Source organism: Lissotriton vulgaris, chromosome 5, assembly GCF_964263255.1.
Source record: "Lissotriton vulgaris chromosome 5, aLisVul1.2, whole genome shotgun sequence".
NCBI lineage: Eukaryota > Metazoa > Chordata > Amphibia > Caudata > Salamandridae > Lissotriton > Lissotriton vulgaris.
Window position 1 is genome coordinate 768920518 of NC_141693.1, and position 21983 is coordinate 768942500.

General features: G+C 43.8%; 1 protein-coding gene across 1 annotated transcript in view; it reads right to left on the reverse strand.

Annotated features, from left to right (window-relative positions):
- PSD (pleckstrin and Sec7 domain containing) overlaps positions 1-9167 on the reverse strand; it is a 1068830-nt gene extending 1059663 nt beyond the window's left edge. Inside the window, exon 1 of the mRNA XM_086922229.1 lies at positions 9064-9167. The gene's annotated coding sequence lies outside the window, so the exon portion shown is untranslated. The remainder of the gene's footprint in view (positions 1-9063) is intronic.
- Between the last annotated feature and the right edge of the window lie 12816 nt (positions 9168-21983).

A 21983-nucleotide genomic window follows, 5' to 3' on the forward strand; every position in this document is an offset into this window, starting at 1 on the left:
ATTGTTTAAGAGAGTAAGTATGTGTAAGTTTCCTTAGAAGTAAGGTGGTAGTGTGTGTATAGCTGTATATGCAAAGAAATGGATGTTCAATAGTTCATTTGCATGTGTGAGTATGTGTGTGAGCAACTTTTGGAAGACTGTCGATGTGTTACAGGATGAATAGGTGTATCACTACATATGATGAGTGAGTATATGTATGAGTGACTACATAGAACTGTTGGTGAATTAGTGGATGTGTATATAAATGGTGGAATTACTGAATTGGTTGTTGTAACTGGTATGGGTATCTCCTTTTTTTGAAAATTTTAGTTTCTATTTTTGAATATGTGTTTCAAGGGTTACAGTGAAAGGAGGTCTGTCACAAGGATGGTGTCATCAGTGATGTCATGAGTGATGTCACTGACCATGTAATGAGTGATGTAATATGTGACATCATCAGCAGGGCATTACACGCGCAAGTTATAGTGAGTCCAACTAACTATAACGTGGAATTTCAATGGTTTTATGTCAGTAACATTTCCAGCTAACTATAACTGGTGTGAAACCTATGTTTTTTTCAGTGAATTTAATAGGTTTTTTAAATGCTAATTCCTAACTATAACTGGTGTGAAACCTATGTTTTTTTCAGTGAATTTCATAGGTTTTTTAAATGCTAATTCCTAACTATAACGGATGTGAAACCTATGGTTTTTTCAGTGAATTTCATAGGTTTTTTAAATGCTAATTCCTAACTATATATAAGGCCCCAAACCTATATTTTTTTCTTTGAATTTCAAAATGTTGTTAATAGCAAATGTCTATAGCTATAAAATGTAATATTTTTGAAAAAGAATGAATCCTATATTTTATTTGTATTTAAAACAATTTTTTTAATGTCTTTTTTTTTTACCCTGGAGCGCTCCCGGGGCGCGCCCCGGTGAGCGCCCCGGAAAGCGTCGTCTTTTTAAGCGCCCCAGGGCGCGCTCCGGAGAGCGTCCCGTTAGCGCTATTGCCGCGAACGAAAACATCATCTAGACGTATCGCGTAGCCGCGTCCACGTGATACGCACGGCGTAAGCGCTCCCGGAAGCACTCGAGCAAATTCGATCGCGCAACGTAAACATGTGACGCGCTTACGCGACGCGCCCGGGGGCGCGCCGCGTAAGCGCGTCGGTCATGTGACCTGAAAATAACACTTTTTATTGGTGCAGAACAGTTTTGGTTTCATAATGATGAAATCCCTGGTCTTGTGACCTGAAAATAACACTTCTCATTGGTTCAGGCCTTTTTTTTTTCCAAATGATGAAAGACCCCACCTTTTTTCCTTATTCTGACTTTGTCCTTTGACTTAGGAAGACCTGTTTGGCAATCTTTGAGGTATATTTTGTACTTTGAAATGGCTTCAATAGCAGCAGCAGCTGGAGCATCTGCACCACCACCACAACCACCAAGAGGACCACCACAAGATTACATTGGTGGTCGACAAGAGGAGGAGGAGGAGGAGGAGGGGAGGAGAAGATGGCTGCAAGAACACAATACCCCATACCAGCCAAAACCACACATTGTATGGGAGTTTTTTTCGATCCCAGAGGGAAAGAAAAAAGTAAATGCGGCCAAGGTGACTTGCCTAATCTGTGGCGTGGAACTTTCCAGGGGAAACCCTAATAAGAAATACTCTTTCGGAAACAACACCATGATTCGCCACATGCAGCGCAGGCATCCAATCAACTATTCTGCTGCAGAGATGAGGGAACTGGCCAGTAACCTTCCCCAATCTTCAAGCTCCACCTCCCAAAGAAATCAACCCACTCCAAAGGGACCAGAGGCAAGGGAGACGATCCCTTGCATTCAGCCACGGTTTGCGGATTTCCGTATAACATGCATACATTGTGGTAAGACCATCTCCTATGGTGAACTGAGCATAAAGCTCATCGTCCTTGCTGGGGACAACCACAAATGCCCCAAAAAACCCTAATTTTTTCTTATTTTTTTTTCTGCTCCAGTTGAGCCATTTTCAATTCCCTGTTTTTTCGTTTATCCCCATAAAAATACCCCCAAAAAAAAATAGTTCATAAAAGCCAAAAAAAGTACAAAATATTCCAAAAACACAAAAAAAATAAAAAACAACAAAAAGAAGAAAAAAAACAGTTCTTTTTAGAACTACCTCCAATTTATAAAAAAAGGCTACATTTTTTAATAACTCTGTCATTCTCCTTTCCCCATGGGCAACTCCCCGGTCCGCTACCCGGTGCGCGTACCGGGCGCTCCCCCAGCGCAAATCGAATTTTTTTTATTTAATTTTGCACCACGGGGCCCTTTTATAGCCCCCACATCAAACCTAGTGGGTCAGGGGGGGTCTACCCTGCCACCTTATGGTCAATTCCCCCTTTGTTTTTGCCACCTCTTGTGTCTCGATCCTACCGAGACACAAGATGGCGGCCGCTCCGGACTGTTTAGAATGTTTACAGACACCCGACAGCCAATCAGATTTCCGTGCGCACCTCGCGTGCCGCGCCCGCTGCGCTCCCCGGGGCACGGCCATAGATATTTATATTTTTTTTAACCTAAATTACTCAAAATCCACTGGAGCACATATCTTGAGACATAGCAAAGGCACATCGGGCTACCAGTCCCTACAATTTTGCCAAGTTTGGTGTAAATCCATTCAGCCGTTCGGGCTAAAAGTGAGTTCGACCGCCCTATGGAAATTAACATGGGGAAAACACGTTTTGGGACCCCCCTTTTATCTCGGCCCCCGCTTGACGAATCCCCCCAAACTTTCAAGGAAGGACCGGAGCTCTGCAAGGCAAATTTGAGGAAATGTTCTGGCAGATTCGTCAACCGGCGCCAAAGGTATTCCAAATAGAATTTTGAGATTTTGCATTGAAAAAAATCCTAACTATAACTACCTACTGGCGACTGCCAGTAGGTAATATATATATATATATATATATATATATATATATATATATATATATATATATATATATATATATATATATATATATATATATATATATATATATATATATATATCCACGATTTCCTCTTGTAGTTCTAGCAAAAGGACGACAAGCCACACCATCCAGGTACTGGAAAGTTTGTTTATTCGGGAATAAACAGACGCGTTTCGAGCTCACGGGCTCTTGGTCACATATATATATATATATATATTAGTATATATTAGTATATATATGTATTTATATATACATATAATCACACACACACACATATTTGCTGTTATGGTTCAGAAGCACTTGCCTTTGAAAGGGCATTTTTTGATTTGCCTATAGCTTTTGATACTGGATGAATTTGCACAAAGGGTGGCAATTTACTGGCTTTTTTAGCTAAGCTTGCGCATGCCAAGTTTAGAGAAACTTCCCACAGGAATGAAGTTAGGGGGTTGAAAAAAGATGCGCATTGCCATATTTGTTCCCATAGAACATTTTGCTCATGCCTACAGCCGGAACCACTGAACGGATTTACGCCAAACTTATCAAAAAAATTACTCAGAAACCAGGCTTTCATTGGTTTGAGTAAAAAAAGGTTTTTTGTGACATGAGTGTTTAAAAAAATAGCCGAGCGGGTTATAAAAAGGATAATTACTTTTGTTTATCCCTGCCTCTTGGGACTCATTAATAATTTGGGGTGTCCCGAAATTAAAAGTATATTATTGGATGAGGGAGACTTTTGTCCTGTTGTCCTTTTCCGTAGTGGGGAACTAAGAGATTTGACTAGACAAAAATAGATTTTATGGCAGCCATTACAGTATACGGGGTACAGTCCCAATGTCCTGCAATGAGAGTGATAGTCACACACTGACCCCCAGGCCACAGAGGCGTGTCCCTCAAAGGGCCCCTCCTTCGGTTACATTTAACAGAAATGTAGACAAGGTTATAGATTTGCAATTTCCTTGTGACTTTGAATCCCCAACATTAAAAATAGCAGCGGGGTCTGCAGTACCAATACAGGTACCACTATATTAGGTGTTGTGGTTTTGGAAATCACACAGGAATTGTGTAAGAGGGCAAGCTTCCAAGCATCAGATTCGCAAATCCTATTTGGGTTGACCACAAAGTGGGGGCTGCCTCCTCAACAGGTAGGGTTGGTTGTGTGTAGCATGTGTTGCTAATTTAATACAACCTAAAAAAATGACATTTACTGAAAAAGCTGTAAAACCGGAGTTATGGTGCTGATACAAATACGTAAAACCACTAACATTTGCCAGTTATGGTTATCAAGGGTCACAACACATGCAATTAAATCACGGCTTCCCCCAGGAGGAAGCACAACTGCATTGTACAATTTCACTAAAGTCACAAGAAAGCATATATTGGCACAAGTAATTCTTTTTTCAGCTAAATGCATGAATCTCACCTGACAAACTAGCTGTAGACAGTAAACAGGGGCCAAATATGACCTTGAGCGTCAGACATGGCAGAACTATTAAGAAACGCCCTTCAAAAGAAAGCATATTTTGGAACAAGTAATTCATCTTTCAGATAAAGGCGTGGATCCCTCCAGACAAATATAGTGGGAAATAGTAAACAGAGGCCAACTATGTCCTTGGCCATCAGACATGGCAGAATGTTTCTAATGTATTCTTTGTCATTAGAGGCATATTATTTTAAGTCCAGTCAGGAGGTGGCCGCTGAGTGGATTGCTGCCGGGGGGGGGGAGGCTAAAGCTGGGGGTCGGGGTCACGTCTCGGCTCCTGGGTGCCGGATAATATAGTGCTGTATGATTGCGACTAGGGCAGTGGCTGTTCGGGATGTTAAAAAGTAAAGGTTGAAATTATTCGTATTTTCTTGCCGTTTTGAAATTGCGATTAAACGTTGAAGGGATTTGTTTGAAAATCATCTATTCTAGTGTGTCTCAGGAGACAGGCAGCTAATCTGAGGCTGCTGTGTCTAGAGACTGGATTCAACACTCCTCATTTACATGCTGCAGCTGGTGCTCACTGCTTTAATGTTTGTGATATGCACACAGGGTCGGTTTGCTGGTGGGCAGTCCATGCACCCGGGAGGGGGGGCTGAGGGAGGCGATTCAGGGCATGTCGCAGAGTTAATGGATACATGTTTGACGTACAGCACATCCCTAGCTCAAATGGAATATAATAAACCTACATCCCCTGGTGCACTTTTCAAGGTGGGTTTCCTCACCCAGGTGTTCACTCGTTAAATCTAAAAACTGCCTGGGACATGGGACGGACCAGAAGCCACAAACCTTCCCATCTGAAAAACGTACTGCACTCGGCACTGTTCCACAGAACAAGAGGTTGAAGCAGCGCCGATATCTTGTTTCTAGAAACTGTATCGCTTGTTATCTTAAAAGTACAGCTAACATGTTGGCAACGTCATACCGGTACCCGACACCAATCCGTTCGATCACAAATGACAAATACATTTACATTTACCCTTCATCTACTACATTTGCACCTCTGTATCCACGCCATTCCAGTTTAATCCCCAAAAAATGACAATAAAGTAACTATCGTGCACCGTTTGCCTTATTCATGGCTCTTTCTATGTCCTACTGTAAAACACTTCTCCGTACGTTTGAAATACATGAGCATCGCCAAACAGGGAATGCTGGAGCCGTTCCCTGAATCTCAGTTACATAAACATATACATCAGTCACGGCTCTTTGATTGGGAAGCAAGGGGTTAGCTGAATTTTGCCACAAAGACCGACATCACTTGATAGACGTTCAGGTTGTGTGGTTTCTGCAGTCTACGGTCTAAATAAATACTTCAACAACACTGGAGATGGCATTTAAAGAGAAGGCGAGTCTTGGCTGCTGCGTTGCATAATTTAGCTACACATCATGATAAAGACCCTTTAAGGGGTGATTGTCTATGCTCGATGCATGAGCAGCATGGCTCATAAACCGGCTCTACACATGGAAGCATGACTATGGTTCATGAAGGGCACACTTTCATGTAGTAACATACATCACTGGACAGGACAGGGGGGGAGGCGAAGTGATGTTTCTATTGCAGCCTTTAGCGGAAGCACACGAACACATTTGAAGACATACTCTTTAAAAGGAACAATGAAGCTACATCATAGATGGCAGTGCTGGTTGAAAACACATGAGCGTCTCCTGACATCTTTAAAATGGAACAAAAGCGGGTGGTGATGGACGGAACATCTGAATCAATCAAACACTCACACCCAGTCAAAAGATCTGGGTTTAATCCATCACCATTCTTTAGCCCACTCTGCCACCCCAGTTCAGACATGGCTATATGCAAATCATTCTGACCCTGTGCCTCATGGGAACAGTCCAGCGCGAACTGCCAAGCCATGTCTTCCCTGGACCGGAAACAAGCTTCCGAGGACCGGTTTCTGGCATTCCAGCCGTCTTCAGCCCGGCTTGCTTGAATCCAGTGGCAAAGTGAGCAAGGGACTCACGTCTGAGCATTTCCTGCCACACTTATGGCGGCCAAAAGCGGTACAAAAGAACGGTGATGGATTAAACCCAGATCTTTTGACTGGGTGTGAGTGTTTGATTGATTCAGATGCTCCGTCCATCACCACCCCCTTTTGTACCGCTTTTGGCCGGCATAAGTGTGGCAGGGTATGCTCAGACGTGAGTCCCTTGCTCACTTTGCCACTGGATTCAAGCAAGCCTGGCTGAAGACGGCTGGAATGCCAGAAACTGGTTCTCGAAGCTTGTTTCCGGTCCAGGGAAGACATGGCTTGGCAGTTCGAGCTGCACTGTTCCCATGAGGCACAGGGTCAGAGTGATTTGCATATAGCCATGTCTGAACTGGGGTGGCAGAGTGGGCTAAAGAACAGTGATGGATTAAACCCAGATCTTTTGACTGGGTGTGAGTGTTTGATTGATTCAGGTGCTCCGTCCATCACACCCCCTTTTGTACCGCTTTTGGCCGCCATAAGTGTGGCAGGGTATCCTCAGACGTGAGTCCCTTGCTCACTTTGCCACTGGATTCAAGCAAGCCGGGCTGAAGACGGCTGGAATGCCAGAAACCGGTCTTCGGAAGCTTGTTTCCGGTCCAGGGAAGACATGGCTTGGCAGTTCGGGCTGGACTGTTCCCATGAGGCACAGGGTCAGACTGATTTGCATATAGCCATGTCTGAACTGGGGCGGCAGAGTGGGCTAAAGAACGGTGATGGATTAAACCCAGATTTTTTGACTGGGTGTGAGTGTTTGATTCATTCAGATGCTCCGTCCATCACCATCCCCTTTTGTACCTCTTTAAAATGGAAGCATGGGGGTGCTTACTGCCGTGCACAATTTATCTAAACCTCTGAAAAAATTAAACAAGTCATGCAAGCTTAAAGCGGGTGTGGACCGTACATTTCACAGTTTAGAGAATAAATTAACATGATGAGACGGACAATTTAAATGAAAGGGTGAAAGTGTATTGTGCAATGCAGAGAACACCCAAACACGTGAACATCAGCAAACAGACCCTTTAGGCGAAATAAGGAGGCGGTTCCGACTTTGCACAACTTAGTAAAAAATCTGAAAATCTCTTGACACACCCTTTAAAGGAATGGCGTTTCAATACTTTGCCAATACCATAACATCAAGCTCTAGACAGGCCCTTCAAATGGAAGCATGTTTGCTGCACTTGGACTGCACAGATACATTGAACACAGAACCAGCACACCTCCCTTTGTGAAGAGGGTTTGAAGTTGCCCACGATTTCAGAGTTTATCAAAACTGCAAGAGCCCAGACAGTCAGGGGAAGCGCAGAAACGAGTCTTGGATTACACAGTTCATCAAAACACACATGACCATCAGCACACAGCGCGTTTGCGGACAGTTACGTTAGTTAACGGACTTTAATGGTATGCCATTAGAGAGGAAGAAAGATGTCCCTCTTTAGCACACATATGGAGACCACTTGAAAAGCCCTCTTAATGGAAGAACAGAGGTGCCTCCCAAACTGTGCTTATCTCACACGTGATTCGCTAACCAGGATGCCCAGCAGTGAAACTAAACCGCATGCAACTCACTAGAACGGGCCTTTAAAAGTAAGCATGTATTGTGTCATATACATTTCACAAAGAATCAAAAAACATGACAATCACTAGACACGTACCTTAATACAAAGTGCAGCACAGAGGAGAGCCTGATAGCACTCCTTAACCAAAAACATAAAATTCACTATTCAAGGGAACAGAGAACTGCAATCAATGATTTTAGATTCTAATGTAAACATAACTAGACAGACTCTTGGGAGGGAACCAATGAGGTGGTTTCCTGCCTCCTTTTGTCTTAAACCATGGGGATTTTTAGACATGCCCTTTAAGGTGCAGTTCATTGGAAACAAGATCACAGACAAGCAGACACGTAAAAATAAAGCACGCACGCGGTCCGTGCAGTGTATCAAAAACCAGTGAACTTCGGAATACAGAACCTTCACGTAAAACAAGGTTCGGGAGTTGCCAATTTAACCAAAGATTTAAACATCCAATAGACAACGAGCACACCTAAGGGGAAAGGGTGTTCCATCATTGAAGTCTGTGTGCGAAACAGTTCTCAGAGGCGACGCTGCAGCCTCTAGTCGGTGGAACGCCGCCGCGCGCAAGGCACTGATATTTTCATTATGTCTCAAGCGCCACATGCCTGCATGGCTCTGTCTGGCCCGGGGCTGATAAGTCTGGCGAAGCCTGGCTCTGAGCTGGCTGCAGCTGGTTCGCCGCAGAATCCCTATGTGCCCTTTGAAGGCTGTTCGGGTATTGCAAACCACCTCGGGCTAGTCAAGCCGGACTGCGCTTAGAAACGTGCCGAGAGGGTGCCTGGATTTTGTCGCGAGGATGCCTGCCCAGATAAAGGACTTATTCATTGCATCTATAGGATGCAGGAACGCGATAGGACATGAGGTAACAATAGCGCTGAAGTATCTCTGGGCTAGCTGCACATTGGTCGGCGGCTGCCTGCACCAGAATGTACTCTACACTGCATCCCAAGGTGTCCCTTTAAAGCAGAGGGGAAGGACTGCCCCTCTTGCATTCTTCTGCAATGGTAGGAGGAAACCCCCTTCCCCCTCCTTCCCCTGACAAAATCAAAGCAGGAGAGCAAATCACCGGGGCTGCGTGGGACTTACCTGCACACGCAGGAGGGCGGGGCGGAGGCTGGTTGTCCCGGGCACAGCTGGTCGCACTAGAACGGCTGAACCGCGTGGTGCTGAACGGACAGCTCCCGGCGCCGAGCTTGTAGTGCGCATACTCCAAAGCTCGGCTGACAAAAAGTAGGGTTTCCGGCTCACTGCGCATGCCCTGAGGCAGGCTTTCTCTGTGACCACAGAGAGCTTCCGGCTCTCTGCGCATGCTCCCCTGCTTATTTCGGTATGATTTATGCAATGGCATCCAGAGGGATGCTGCCAAAAGGTGGACTTTGTTTTGAAGACAATGCTTCTCCAGGGGCTTACTCTAGGAACAGATCAAAGAAAGGTGAGACAAGGAAAATATATGTTGATGAAGAACGACCCCACAGCTAATAATACACATATATTAAAACATAACAGAACAGTAATTAATATAATAGTACATATGGTATAAAATGATAATAATATCGTATCCCTTCGAATAAAACAATGTAGAACAATAATAACCATAATTAATAAAAACTAAATATACCCACTGAAAGTAGGAGTTTGAACGTAGTTATCTTTTGTTACAGATTTTCACCTAATATAAGGTTTGAGAAGATGAGATACTAACACACTAACAAAAAAACAAATCGAAAACAAACAATAATTTTCAGTAGCAACCACATAAAGGGAGCTGGTGAGGTAAGGGGTATCAAGGTTCGATAAGAGATAGATCTAAAATAATGGCAGTACAATTTGTGATATTTCTCTAGACTACAACACATTTCCAGACGTTTCACTCCATAGCGTCGTGTCTTTGTAGTGTTGAGCATCATGGACGTTAATTCGCAAAAAAATGGCAGAGGTAGCGGATTTAATATTACACACCCAACTGATTTTAATGACATCACAGGAAGCGACATCACAATTAATACCTTCGACACTCAGTCTTCGCATGACCTTAACCATTATGACAACCCAATAATTGACAATGCTGAAGTTCCATAACAACTGCATGAATATTATAACAACAAAACACAGGCAAATCTCTATTTTAGATACCACTTATAATTAGGATACTGAGATGTATGAATAATAGCGAGTGAGTGAGCCAAACCTCTTTTATGGAGAGATGAGAACATTTTGAAATAAATGATTCAAATATTGCATTTTAAATCAACATTTTCACATAACTTTGCTAAAAAGCCATGGGTCTGATAAGGCACTTATTAAATGTGCAAGTGCTTTCAAGATGTACCTGACAGTCCTGAGACACTGCCCTCATTTTCTTTCAAAGGGCACCCCACATGTAAAAAATTGCACCCTTCGTGCCAGAACCAGCATTTTATTTACAACAAGGGGTGGTGAGGGACAGAGTCTCTGAATTAAGCAGAAAGCTCTCACCCAGTCAAGAGATCAGGGCTAGATCCAACACCGTTTTTTAGCTCACTGCACCATCCCAGTTTCAGAACCTGGCTGTATGCAAATTAGTCTGCTCCTGTCCCAGTGCATGATGGGAACAGGGCAAACCAAACTACAAAAGCCAATTCTTACACTGGGAAGGAAACAAGCTCCCGGGGACCGGTTTCTGGCATTACAGCCGTCTTCGGCCCGGTTTGCTTGAATCCTGATGGTGCAATGAGCAAGGGTCTCACATCTGAGAATACCCTTCCACGCTTAGGGTGGACAAAAATATTTACAACAAGGGGTGGTGAGGGACAGAGTCTCTGAATTAAGCAGAAAGCTCTCACCCAGTCAAGAGATCAGGGCTAGATCCAACACCGTTTTTTAGCTCACTGCACCATCCCAGTTTCAGAACCTGGCTGTATGCAAATTAGTCTGTTCCTGTCCCAGTGCATGATGGGAACAGGGCAAACCAAACTACAAAAGCCAATTCTTACACTGGGAAGGAAACAAGCTCCCGGGGACCGGTTTCTGGCATTACAGCCGTCTTCGGCCCGGTTTGCTTGAATCCTGATGGTGCAATGAGCAAGGGTCTCACATCTGAGAATACCCTTCCACGCTTAGGGTGGACAAAAATATTTACAACAAGGGGTGGTGAGGGACAGAGTCTCTGAATTAAGCAGAAAGCTCTCACCCAGTCAAGAGATCAGGGCTAGATCCAACACCGTTTTTTAGCTCACTGCACCATCCCAGTTTCAGAACCTGGCTGTATGCAAATTAGTCTGTTCCTGTCCCAGTGCATTTTGTCATGGGTACCTCCTTATGCCAACAATTACACACAAAATACCAGTGCCAGAATTACGTCTAGTATTCCAGTGCCAGCATTTTTCATGGTTGCCCCTTCTTCCACAGGCACTGTTTAACATTATGCCAAGAAGTACCTCCAATGTACTAGTGTCAGCATTTTGCAACAGGCACCCCATATGCCAAGAATTGACTGTAGTTGGCCTGCACCAGTAGTTTACCATGGGTGCCATCGAGGCAGAAATTGTCTCCAGTATGTCAGTGCCAATATTTTGCCATGGCTTGCTCTATAAGCCAAGAATTACCTTTGGTATGCCAGGGCCGATAGCAGACTTAGAAGCACAACCCCATTGTCTCACTCATACTCATACTCACAATCACTCATACTCATTCATTCACACCCATTCATTCTATTACACTCTCTTACTCTCACTCATTTTCACTCATTCACTCTCATTCACTCTCACTCACAGTCATTCTTACTCTGACTAACTCAAGCTTTCTTACTCACTTACATTCGATTGAACTCACTCTTACTCTTAATCCCTCATTCTCACTAACTCTCATTTATTCTCAGCCACTCTGACTCACTCATTGATTCACATTCACTCAATCTTATTATTATTTACTCATACTTTCACACTCACAGTCATTTACACTCACCCTTACTTTCATTCATTCTCACTCTGACTTACTCATTCACATTCACAGTTCCACTAACTCACAGTTAATCACTCTCACTCATTTTCAATCGCTCCTGTTCACTTACTGACACTCCGTCTCACTCATTCTCTCTAAGGACAAGTCACTTTTACTCATTTCCATTCACACACAAATGCTCACATGTACAGAAACACACACTCTCTTGCACAGAAACACAATCCCACCTGCAGGTATGCACAGTATTAATTTCAATGCATTTTCTTACCTCAGTGCCAGAGATGTTCCGCTTCCAGCACCTGGTGCTTCATTTTGTGTTACATTATTAGTTAACAGGACATTATTCACTATTAGTGTAATAAAAATGATCAAGTCACCCTGTGTTCTAGGCTCTTGTTTTGCCACCTTGGATGCCAGGTGGCTACAAAGGCATTTCCAGGGGTATCAAGGGACAAGCCAGCGGCTGCGATCCCCGGCGTCCGCTAAATGATGTCCATGGAGAGCTTGTTACATACAGCAATAGGCCTCACGAATAACCAGGCACAAGAATGTTCAAGATGGTCACCCCAAGTTAGTTTAAAATCTCATTAGTGGAAATGCAAAATGAAATACAGTCACCTCCTGGAGGTAAACCATTGCTAGCACTCAGTGGAAAGCGGCTGGTAGATATGATCCTGCCATAGAAAATCGCCCATCCTATCAACTGTATCCTGATATAGTGAGCCTACACGGTTAGTGAGGCCAGAGCCCATTACATGTTCCGTATGTCGCTACGATATTAAAGCCATGAGTGATGCACGGCTACGGATAAACATTTACAAAGAGAGTCGTGAGTCTGTAACATCAGAAGCATGACCTTGTGGTGACTCGTGAAAACAAAATGCTTCTAGCAGTCAAAAAGTACTTTGTTCGGTTAATTAAAACCATGAAAGCATTCTATACACAGAATTTTAAATTGATATACCGTTTGTTAGCAGCAAAAATATTACACTAATTATAAACATAGAATAATCAAAGACTAGCAGTTTAAAATACGACATTAAAAACCCCGATTTGCTAAAAATGCTTATGTAATTACATCCCATCTTGTCAATGTTTTGCCGTAGTATAAGTCTATGATATAGGTGGCTATAAGTTCTGCCGTGTCATTATTTTAAATTGAAACAGGGTGAGCTATTTATTTATTTATTTAAACTTATAAGGTGCACAGCTACCCGCAGTGGGTTTCCCGGCGCCAAGGGATAGACTGGAGAAGAAAGAACTACCAGGCATCAGTAAGTGGATCTACCAGAAGACTGTACAGAGTTATTGCTGGAAAAGCCAAGTTTTTAAACCCTTGCGAAACCGAAGAAGATTAGTTTCCAACTTCAGCCTCACAGGCAGGGCATTCCAGGATTTGGTGCCCAGAAGAGAAAATGAGCGGCCGCCCATCTTCACTAGCCTAAATCTAGGAACAATGAAATCTCCTTTTCCTGAGGATCTCAGACTGCGACTAGGTATGTAAGCATGAATGAGATTATGAAGATACCTAGGAGCAGAGCCTTGTTTTATCTTGAAGATGTAACATAGGGCTTTGAATTTAATTCTGTTCGTTATTTTTAGCCAGTGCAGGTCACGAAGGGCTAGAGAGGCAGATGTTTTTCGAGGAACATTGCATAACAGCCGTGCGGCCGCGTTTCGAACAACCTGAAGTTTGTTCAAAGTTGTCAAATCGGCACCAAGATACAGGACGTTCCCCTAGTCCAGGCGGGATGTTATCAGAGCCTGGACCACCGTCCTTTGTGTGGAGGCAGGAAGCATCCACAAGAATTTTTGGAGCCATTTTAAGGTAGCAAAACAAATAGAAGCCACCTTAACGGCCTGTTGTCGCATTGTACGTTTTTCATCAATTAAAAAGCTAATGGTTATAACATGCATATTCAGACAGGTGCAAAACAATCGACATATATAAGTAGAGACATGGCACAAACCAGTGCATAGAACATCAAACATATACAGGACACATCCCCTCGATAGTAATTACTAATGCTAAAAGCACAAGGATGAACATTTGTAAAGGTCTGATTTTTGAGCTAATACAGTTACCATTGCCCTAGTACAGTGTGGCTTATGGTAAGAATCACACAGGTGTAATACAAATTCAACAGAAGAAACCCCTCCGTGGTTAGATGGAGACATTCACTTAATATTGGATCTCATCATTCATCAGTCACCCAGAAAGTATTGCATCTCATGGTCGCTGTTCAGACTGTGCTCTACAGTTCTCAGATGCATGATCCAAGTCGCCTCAGTGCCTCTGAGTCCCAATTCTCTATTCCCACCTCTGGGACTAGGTTCAACTGTGTTGATCCCGTAGAAAGTGAAACGTTTGTGTGGACCCTGAGAGGGATAATAAACGGCGTGTAACACCATTGGGTACCTAGGGTCCTGCTGTTTGAGAGCACTTGCATGTTCCCCAACTCTCTCTCTAAGGGTTCTGATGGTGCTACCCACATATTGACGATTGCAATCGTATTCCAAAACATAAACAACAAATTTAGTGTTGCAAATTGATGTTAGATCTGATTACATAGCTTCTATTGTTCGGGCCAGTAAACTCCTTTTTATTATCCATGGCCCATCTGCACATACCACAGGAGCCACATTTATGAAAACCCGCTGAGTATTGGGCAAGCCAAGTCATGTTACACTGAGCATGTGGAAAACCGGGGCTAAGTCTAGTCCTCAGGGTTATGCCCCTCCGATAGGTGATTTGTGGTCGCCTGGTGATGTGATCGCCAAGGAATCTGTCGGCTCTCAGTATCTTCCAGTGTCTATTCAAATTCTTAACTAGGACTTCACTTAGATCATTAAAATCCATAATAAGTCTAACCGGTTGCTTTTGTTCCGTGTTCCTTGTTTCTCAGTGTGTCTTCTCTTCGAATTGTTTTGAGTCTGTTTTCTGCTTTGACAAGATTAAGCGGTGTATATCCCCTAGTCTTAAACCTGGTTTTCATCTCCGACAGACAGACCTCAAAATCTTGCTCATTGCTACAGTTTCTTCTGGCCCTCGTGACTTCCCCGTAAGGGATACCTTCAATCTGGTGTGGAGGATGTGCACTGGTGGCATGTAGGATTGCGTTGCATGCGGTGTCTTTACGAAAAAGGCGGCTGTGTAGTACATTGTCTTTGATGTATAATTCAACATCTAAAAATGCAATGTTGACCTCATTGACTTGTTGTGTGAATTTGATCTCATAGGTGTTCGTGTTAAGATACGCACAAAACTGTTCTAGTTTGTCTTGGGTGCCCGAACAGATTAAGAGGCAGTCATCAATATACCGACCCCAAAAAATAATGGAGTCATTAAATTGGCTACCTTTCTGGCCCCAAATCTATTCTTCCTCTAGGTTGCCCATGAATAGGTTCGCAAAAGAGGGTGAAAATGTCAAGCCCATTGCTACTCCCAGCCTCTGCCTGTACCATTGTTTCACAAAAAATGAAAACATTATTGTAAAGAATTAGTTCCATCACGGTTGTGAGCATATTAGTATGCTACCACTGGGTTGCTGATCTTTTGTGTAGATGACGTAGTCCCAAATCTGGTTTGATACTCGTGTATAAGACACTACGTCCAATGTAGGAAGAATCATGCCTTTTTTACAAATTCAGGTCTACTAGAATAGCCAAAATATGCTTAATATCCCTGATGTAAAAAGTGAGATTCTGAGCAATAGGTCCAAGAAAAAGGTCCACCTACTCTGCAAGTCTTTCAGTGGGTACCCCTATCCCCGGGACTATAGGTCTACCCGGGGGTAAAGGTAAATTCTTGTGGACCTTAGGCAGAGTGTAAAGACACAGGAAAGTTGGTCTGAAGACTTTCAAGTACGTGTTCTTCATCGTCAATCAGACTTGTAGTATGCCATTCCTTAAGACAGTTATTGATCTTGATTGTCAATGGTCCTATTGGATTGTAAGTCAATCTCTCATAAAATGCTACATCATAAGGCTGCGTCATGCTCTCTTGATTGTAGTTTACTCTGTTCATGATTACAATATTGCCCCCTTTGTCTGCCTCTATGATTATGATATCATTGTCTATAGTCAGTGTTTATAAGGCTGTACTTTCTCCTTTTAAGAGATTGTCATGGTGCCTAGTTTTTCTACTGTCTCTCCTGTCACTGAATTTGTCCAGATCACATCTTGTAAAATGTGTCAATGGAGTTACCGCCCATTTGGATTTGTTCTTCAGACCACTGGCTATTGTATGATCTGTATGCACATTAAGTTCCTCTAAGAGCCTCGCCATATGATGTGGTGTGTGTTCAGTGTCTGTTAGGGATAAAAGCAAATGCGTATCATACACATCCTGTATACTCATTACATCTTATAATAAACCTGTAGGGTTGTTTGTATTGCCTTTATTGGGAACAGGGTTATTGCTAAAGAATGTTTTTAACTTGAGACCTCTCACAAATTTAAAAACATCAATTTCAAGACCACAAATGTCACCCTCTTCCCTGGGGTTGTAGCTTAAACTTTTCTCCAAAAGGGAGATCATATCATGAGTGAGTTTCCTAGAGGAAAGAATTATCAACCCCCCCCCCGTTCCACATTTTTTACTTGTTTCTCTCATCTCCCGATCTCAGTTTTGTCTTGTAGTCCTCTTTGCCCTACTCTTTTGCTTCCACATGTCTTGTGTCCTGATCCCCCCTTTTGGGTAGTGATCTGTGCGTTTTCGAATCCTCTGTACCTCCCTTAAAAAAGAGGAGTTGCCCTGTCTTGCCTCTCCCAATGTGCCTGCATTATTGTTCACCTCACTGTCTCTGGTGAGGGGGGCATTGAGAGATGTGGAGCTAGAGGAGATCGACATTGTTTCTGATCTCATTAGGGTGACCAACCGTCCGTAAATTTCACGGACAGTCCGTAATTTCGGCCGTCTGTCCGTTGTCCGTGAAGGAATCTTTAACGGACGCCATTTGTCCGTCATTTTAACAGGGCACCGGTTGCTCCACCCTAAAGCCGGCACAGCTTGCACCCACCTCTTTTCTTCACTCCGATGCTGCACCAAAGCTCCTCAGATGCCCCGCAGCATTGGAGAGGCACAGCGGGATGGCTACCCTCACATCTCCAGCCCTTGATGACCTATTAAGAGGTGCTTCGAAGGTGACTGAGGGGGGGGGCTGCCGGTTCAGGAGCAGCGACATCTATTCACATGCAAACAGCCCTGAATGTGTCATGTCTCTGCTATTTAGAGGGGGGCTCACACATTCCATTTCTACCCAGGGCCCCAAACATCCGAGACTCGGCCAGATTACACCCCTGATTACACCGAGGCAGCACCTGCTTCTCTTCACCGAGCTTAATTACTGTCACTAAATTGTAAGCAAACCTCGATTCTTCAAACATGCAGTCTATAATGTAAGAAAATAAAGAAATGGCACAATCGCACCCACACTGATGAACAAAGTATGGAGGACAATCAGTTCTCTTAGAGTATCTCCTGTAAGTACTGTACATTTATGGACAGAGAGCCTGTCTTCTCGTTGTCTTCTGCAGGAGAGGAACCCAAGATGATACTAGAATACTGCATGCCCACCCCTGTGTTCCCTCTCCTGTGATGGCTCCTGCCCTCCCCTCAGTGATGGCACCTGACCCCCCATGTTGTGGCTCCAGTCCACCCCCACCTGTGGTGGCTCTTGTCCCCGCTGGGGTGGATCCTGTCTCCTCCCTGGGTGGCTTCTGTCCCAGTCCTGGAACGGCCCCTGCAGCGAGGGTGAAGTTCTTGATGGGCCTCTTCTCAAAAGGGCTCAGCTCAGAATTAATATGGAAAGGTCGGCGAGTAAGTAAGTGAAGGGATGGGTGAATGGCTGGATGAATTAGTGAAAGGGTGAATGGATGAATGAAAGATTGAATAAATGGCTAATGAGAGAGGATGGATGGATTGATGAGTGAGGGGAAGGATGGAGAGAAAATGTAAATAGCTGGATGTATTGGTGGAAGGGTAGCTGGATGATGGTTGAGGGGAAAGATGGATGAGGGGAAGGATAATGGATGAGGAGATGGATGGATGGAGGGGAAGGATGGATGGATGAGGGGAAGGATGGATGGATGGATGAGGGGAAGGATAAATGGATGGGTTGGATGGATGGGTGAGGGGAAGGATGGATGATGGATGAAAGGAAGGATGTATGAGGGGAAGGATGGATGGATGAGGGGAAGGATGGATGGATGAGGGGAAGGATGGATGGATTAGGGGAAGGATGAATGGATGAGGGGATGGATGGATGAGGGGAAGGATGGATGGGTGAGGGGATGGATGGATGGGTGAGGGGATGGATGGATGGATGAGGGGATGGGTGAGGGGAGGGATGGATGGATGAGGGATGGATGGATGGATGAGGGATGGATGGATGAGGGGATGGATGGATGAGGGGATGGATGGATGGATGAGGGGATGGATAGAGGGGAAGGATGGATGGATGGGTGGGTGAAAGGATGGATGGATGGATGATGAGAGGAAGGATGGATGGATGGATGATGAGAGGAAGGATGGATGATGAGGGGAAGGATGGATGGATGAATGGATGATGAGGGGGTGGGTGAAAGGATGGATGGATGATGAGGGGGTGGGTGAAAGGATGGATGGATGATGAGGGGGTGGGTGAAAGGATGGATGATGAGGGGAAGGGTGGATGCATGGGTGATGAGGGGGTGCGTGAAAAGATGGATGGATGATTAGGGAATGGATGGATGATGAGGGGGTGAGTAAAAGGATGGATGGATGATGAGGGGAAGGATGGATGAATGATGAGGGGAAGGATGGATGGATGATGAGTGGGTGGGTAGAAGGATGGATGGATGGATGGGTGGATGGATGGATGGATGGATGATGGGTGGGTGAAAGGATGGATGGATGGAGAGTCGGTGGGTGAAAGGATGGATGGATGATGAGTGGGTGGGTGAAAGGATGGATGGATGATGAGTGGGTGGGTGAAAGGATGGATGGATGGATGGATGGATAGTGGGTGGGTGAAAGGATGGATGGATGAGTGGGTGGGTGGATAGTGGGTGGGTGAAAGGATGGATCAGTGGATTGGATGGTGGGTGGTGAAAGGATGGATGAGTGGGTGGATGGTGGGTGGGTGGATGGTTGGGTGGATGATGGGTGGGTAGGTGGATGAGTGAAATGATGGATGGATTGATGTATTGATAAGTGCAAGGGTGAATGAATGGACGTATGAGTGAAAGGGTGGATGTAAGGATGGATGAGTGAGTGAAAGGGAGGGTAGATGGACAAAAGGATGAATAGATGTGTGAAGGAGTGAAATGATAGATGAATGAGTGATAGGATCAATGGATGGATTCATGAGTGGATGAGTAGATGGATGGATGGATGGATGGGTGGGTGGATGGATGGATGGAAGGAAGGATGGCTAAGTGAAAGGGTCGATGGAGAGAGAAAGGGAGGATGTATGGAGGACTAAAATAGTGGATGGGTGGAAGGATTAGTAAGTGAAAGGATGGCTGGATTGGTGAAAGGGTAAATGGCTGAATGGATGAGTGAATGGATGGATGGGATAAAGAGTGGATGGATAAGTGTACAGATGGATAGGGTGAAATGGTGGAAGGATGGATAGATGGATAATGGAGATGAGTGAAAGGATGGATGAGGGGATGGATGAAGAGATGGATGAGTGAAATGATAGATGGAAGGATACATGATGGATAGCTTTGCAAATGGTTGAATATGTTTGGAAATGGCTGGGCTTACTTATATACTATTGCGCGACCTCTGATGTGTCTGTAAAACGTACCTATTGGCTTGAAGTTTTGTCCTGAATTTTGACCTCCTGTCCTGAATTTGTGTCCAGAATTTTGACCCTTTGTCCTGAATTTTTACACTCACCGTCCTGAATTTGCACCAATGCCAGTTGGTCACCCTAGATCTCATCGGTTTGTCTCTATCTTGGCCAGTCTGAAGCCACTGGTCATATTTTTTGGCGAATGTGAAAATTCTACCCTCCTTGTAATCTATTTATTCTCGTCTGAGCTTCCTAGCTTTCCTGTCTTTGATATCATTTTGGTGTTTCAGTAAAATGCCATTCAAGATAACATCGATTTTTTGCAGTCGCTTCTTTGATGTCTAGATCCCTAATCTCCCTTTCAAGGAGTGTAATCTCTGCCTGGAGTTTCGATACTGTGCGTTCCGCATCAGCCTTCATCTTAATTTTCCCTCCACACACATCGGCACGAAATTGATTTACTAAGGAACACACATCGAACTTAATTACTTTAAAGGTAAGGGGCCTAGAACCCTTGGCGTAACGATATTTTCTTTGACACCACAAGATTTGTATGCATGATTATTACCATTAATGTTAGCTGTTACTGCTCTAGATTTAGGTTGCAGAATAGTTCGATTTGTGATACTGGAAAGATTAATGACCAGCCAGGTCGGAATTATAACCGGCAGTAAGGTGAGATTCACCTTTAGTTTATGAATTATTATGAACTCATTGATATGCGGGTTGCATGTTTGCTTTAACTTTTAGTACACATTTCGCACCTCACTCCTGAATACACAACCTTGTGCATCCTCTTCAGAATGGGTTCAACATAGACATTACTTTATTGTGTGATAAGTTGTCATATTCTTTCGCAATCTTAACGGTGTATATTCGAGGGTTCCCACTTTAAGGTGGTTACATGTCACCTTTTCATCAATCTGTCCACATATTTTTACACTTCGAGGTGTGAGTGTAACACCTCTGGATAAAGTGGTGATTGTATTCACCATTACTGCTTGTGTCACTGTATCACACTCATAATTATATGAGCCCCGTTTGTGTTATTTTCAGCCCTGAAGAAGTCGAGGGCAAATTCCTTAACGACGAAACACAAGTTGGCTGATCTTTTTGTTGTTTTTCGTGAATAAAGACAAAGAAAAGACCATAAGAAACATCACTTGCTTCCCTCTACTTGCTTACTTTTGATGAACTTTCATTCTACACGGAAGCGTGTGCATAGGACTTGACATTAAACCTTCATGGTTTAAGATCCGTTTATGTGCTCAATAAAACAGTCACCTACGTAAAGCATGTACATCAACTGAACATTGTACTGTGGCAGTATTATGCAAGTCAAGTCAAGTCAAAGAAGTCTTTATTCGATATTTCATCATAAAAGACATGCTACACAACCAATAATATATCAAAGTTACAACAACTGAACGCTGTACTGTGGCAGTATTATGCATTGAGTGAAGCAGGGCAAGAACCTACGAGGAAAATAACATGAATTTGACCGCTGTGAAAAATGTATCTGTTACCTTGAGGCTTTCAAGTAGGCAGGAAGCAGGAAAATGGCTCAAATTCCTGCAGCATGCCCCAGAGTGAGTGGTATACTGAAAGTGCATCAGAGGAGTGCCTAACTGAAAACAGAGCCAAGTGCCCAGAGCCCTCAGAACATAGGGCCAGCAAGGGGCCCAAGGTAAACAAAATCGGTGCGGTGGCTCCAGGTGAGAAAAGGCACATCCAGAGGGAACTGAAGATGTGTAGGGAGGCAAAAGTAGGGTTAAAAACTAGAAATTAATGGATGAAAAGAAGGATATGCGGATGGATGGAGAAAAGACTGGATAGATGGAGAGCAGTTTGTAAGCATAGATGGAGAAAAAATAAAAGAATAAAGAGAAAAACAAAGAGAAGAATTGGTGGATAGCGAGGAAGACAGATGGGGACAAAGACTGATTGAGGGATCGAGGGGTGGATGGAGAAAGGAAGGAAAGGCGGGTGGATAAAGAGAAGGATGTAGAGAAAAATGGCTGGATGGTTCGACTAGTAAAAAAAGCAAAAAAGGATACAGAAAAGGGAGGATGTATAATATATGAAAAAGAAAAAAAGGATAAAGGAAAGGAATGATTGTAGGATGGAGAGAATGAAGGAAAGAAATACAAAAAAAGGAGCAAATGATATGTGGATGGTTGGAAACAGAAAGAAGGATGGACTGAAAGAAGGAATGATGCTGGGATAGATAAACGTAAAAGAAAAGATCAGAGAAGGAAAGATGGATGCATCAGTGCAAATTTA